General features: G+C 36.4%; 1 protein-coding gene across 1 annotated transcript in view; it reads left to right on the top strand.

The window, feature by feature from the left end:
* Positions 1-4,091, top strand: part of LOC107102140 — an 8,630-nt gene that overhangs the window by 1,063 nt on the left and 3,476 nt on the right. The window lies entirely within an intron of this gene.

The raw sequence follows: 4,091 nt of genomic DNA, 5'->3' as shown, positions 1-4,091 counted from the left end.
TTCTGAATTCAGAAAGTGCATAAACAATTTTCAACATTATAATCGTCTTTGAGGCATTTATTACAAATAACCAAGACATCAACACCAACATTAGTAGCAAACTCTGTCTCTCTCAGAGCTTTTCTTGGACCAGCCACATCAAAGAGGCACCATCATGGAAAACCAGAAGCCAAGGACCAGAATCTGCAGGATGAACAAACGCTGAGACACCTGTTGGCTAACTACAGAACCAAATTGCTGCATGTCTGCTAGCTGCGAGCTCAATCAAAGAAGGTTAGGAATCAGTTAATCAGGTAAATCAGTAAATCAATGATCTGGTAAATCAGTTTTTGATTTACCAGATCATTTATTGAAACATTAATTTGCCAAACAATGTTTTATTTACCTAATATTTCTGCTATGAATCGGTTTAAACATGTTCCAGTTTCTCTAAATTAGTTTAAAAGCTACTTTGACCACAATTCAAATTCTTCAAGGTCAACTTTGGTTCTTTGGTTGGGAATTTTAAAATATCATAACTTCACAGCAGCAAGAATCAAAAGATGTGGGAATGTAGAGAAATGTAACTTAAGATTGAGCTTCAACAAGTTGTCAGGGTAAACACAAGCCATCGACTGATATGGCATGGATTTCTTTCAAATACCTAGAGGAGATATATTTTTAAATAGTTCCAACGTTCAAATAGTTTTAAGAATAATCATAAATAATGTTGGCAGCGCAGTGTTTCAGTGGGTTTGCATGAACTGAGTTTGCATGTTCTCACTGCATGCATGTGTTCTATCCAGGTACTCTGGCTTCCCCCCAAAAACCTGACTGATGGTTAATTGGCTTCTCTACCTTGTCCTAAGGTGTGGGTGTGTGGTTATGTGTTTCTGTGTTGCCCTGTGACAGACTGGCGACGTGTCCAGGGTGTACCCCGCCTCTGTCCCATAGACTGCAGGAGACAGGCACCAGCCCTACGGCGACCCTGACAGGACTAAACAGGAGAAGATGGATGGAAATAATTTATTATGGGATGTTAATATAAAATATTGGATACAAAACTGTAGATAAAAAATTCCCTAGCCTAGATGCTAAATAGTTAAAAAATATTTGTACTTGTTACAGTCAGTTCCTTGTTTCAACACTTTCAACTATGATTACAAACATTAACATTATAACAAACTTTTTTTTTTTCCATTTTATGTCAAAAAAGAATTTCTACACTTTAATTGCATTTAAACAGCCTTGAAATGTGAAAGCATATTTTTCTATAATTACACTTACAAAATAATGAACGACTCCAAATCAGAGATAAAGTATTTTGTTTAACTAAATGCAAAAACAGTAATACAATCTAAAAAAAACATTAATAAATGTGCAACATTATTCTAATAAATGGTTAAAAAAATTATATGATAAAAGTTAATGTGTCAAACATTTATTCTTCACCAGCAATTAGATTTCCTTTTGAGTTTATTAAAATCCAACAGACAGAAAATCAAATAATCTGCTATACATGTAGTTGACATATAGGCCTTGTTTTTGGATTGCACCATTTCTACACAGGATAATTTAATATTATTAAGTAGGAGTACAAAGCAGGAGACAATTAAATTGATTTCAGACAGATTCATAACAGAAATATGTTTTTAAATAAAAAAATGCAAGCAATAAAAGAGATGAAAAATTACAGGAATAATAAGGCGATGTTTGCAATTAATCCGTAAGCTGCCGTTAACATTTATGTTATCATTGCTGATAACATAGATGTTATCAGTAATGATTTTCTGATTTAAAGCAGTGAACTGATTTAAAGCATAGAAACTTAATGCTGCCTTTCATTGTTTAAGTCCTCTTTCTGGGAACCAGGAGTTTGTATCAATTTTCTAAATTATTTGGTTCCAGGTTTGGCTGGTGTGACGGGGGTGAAACAGAAGCATTCTGTTGTGACGGTGAGGAAAGGAGATGCAGCCATCATGGAGTGTAACCTGGGGTTTGTTACCACAGATCCTGCTCAGTGGTATAAACAGATACCTGGTCAGGCTCCTGTGTTTATGCTAAAGTTTCATCATGGTCAGGCTCAGACTGGGAACGATTTTTGGCCCTGGCATTTTTTCATCTACACCGGCCCATTTATGGACGGTGTAGATGGTTAGGAGAGGAGACAGAGCCACGTTAGGGACTGCTACTGACAGTAGTGACAAGTGGTATAGAACAATCAGGGGCAGTGCTAGACATTTAGGTGACCTAAAAACGCACACATACTCTAATTTTCCACCCCATTTCTGGGCCGAGCCCCTTTGGCCTACGAGCCATTTTGAAATTTTAACTTAGAACAACTTCTAAATTTCTATGTCAATGTCTGTAGTTTAACATTTGACATCATGTTCAGTTGCAGTTTTTAGAGTTACTGAACAGTAGTTTTTTAAAATGTTTTTGTAGTTCTGAGTTTGTTCTTATTTGGTGTAAATGAAGTCAGGGCATGGACATAACTGCCATCAAAGCCTGAGTAAAGAGGAAAGCTAGAAAGTCAGAGTTTATTATGTATGAGCATAATAAATACTCATACAGACAACTTTATTTAATACACACTACATAAACTACTCTCTACACACATTTCAAATGTTTTTGCTTTCAGATTTAATACCATAAACCTCCCTAAATGTGTCACAAACATTAGTTCAATCTCCTTCTCTAGGTTTTTCTTTCATGGATCTTTAACCTGTGTCCTACTCACCCTGAACACTCATGTCATCTTTTTACACTTTGAGGTGTGGAAACCACCAAATAAAGTATACTGCCTGTGATCAGCTACTGTTAATAAAACCCCACCTCTTGACACAGTGCTGTTTTCTTCCTGTTAGTGGCTAGGAATATTATCAAAGCAGCTTTAGGCTAATTGCTGTAGCTCCTATAAATCCTGTTCCTATAGCTCTCCTTCCTTCACTTTTCGCAGGCCATAGGGCTGAACCCATTTCTGTGACAATCTACCATGTAACATCAGTGAGCTTTTATTTTGAAAGTAGAGCATACCTAATTAGGTATGGTATATAAAAGGTTTTCATTTTATTGATTAGAATCTATGACTTTTATATTGAAAGTCTCAATGACACACAGTGGTGCTCTGTTTTAACCGGACCAGCCAGACTGACTTTCTCTGTATACATCAGTCTGAAAAGGAGAGGGTAGAGACTGATTTCATAGGTAGAATTAAACAAAACCAGGATAGAACCAAGGAAGCTCTCGCAGCAGCCAGTTGAAGCATCTATCTTGACTAGTATGGTTACAGAAAATCACTGTTACATTATTGGCCCTCCTACTAGGCTGTAACTTTAAGCCAATTTGTCCTCATTATACCAGTTTAACAGTGAGGAATTTATAGACCACCTTCTTTTATTAGAAATCAATAAGAATGTACCCGTTTTAAACTCGCTATCCAATATGAATAAATGTTGACCCTATTAAAATAAATATCAGAAAAGGACTGGTGGCATCCTATGCTCCTTGCTTTGCAGCAGATCCTATAGTATCAGTTTTATTATATATTATAACATTCTGACTAGGGCTGATACATTAATCAGATTAATTATTATTAATCTATTATTGAAATAATCTGCAATTAATTTATTAATCAATTCATTAACTTGAGACTCTTAAACTTGCCATAAGATGAAAGAGCAACTCACTCAAAGCAGTTTTTATACCAAAATTTTATACCAATTTTATACAAATTTTTTCTCCATAAATAGGCTCTAACCATAGGTCCTAAAAGTGCATAGTTTTAGCTTCACTTTGTTTAAATTTTGTGTAAAATTATTTACGATAATAATCTAAATTTATTGATCTCAAATTGGAGAAATTCAACACTGCAGTTAACCCATCCCCTTGGGGAGCAGTGGCCTGCCATTGTGGGGTGCTCTGGGAGCAGTTTGGGGTTAATGGTCTTGCTCAGAGACCAAGAGTGGCAGTTTGTGAGAGTGGGGCTCGAACTCAGAATCTGACCCCAGGCTCACACCGACTCCGGTCTTACCGTTGTGGTGCGGTAGGTGCGGCGCCGCAGTGATTCCAAGTCATTAAAAAGACGTAAACCTCTCTCACCGGCTGCTGAG

This window comes from Cyprinodon variegatus, unplaced genomic scaffold, assembly GCF_000732505.1.
Source record: "Cyprinodon variegatus isolate N-32 unplaced genomic scaffold, C_variegatus-1.0 Scaffold1210, whole genome shotgun sequence".
In the NCBI taxonomy this organism is placed as follows: domain Eukaryota; kingdom Metazoa; phylum Chordata; class Actinopteri; order Cyprinodontiformes; family Cyprinodontidae; genus Cyprinodon; species Cyprinodon variegatus.
This window is presented reverse-complemented; position numbering and strand designations above follow the sequence as displayed.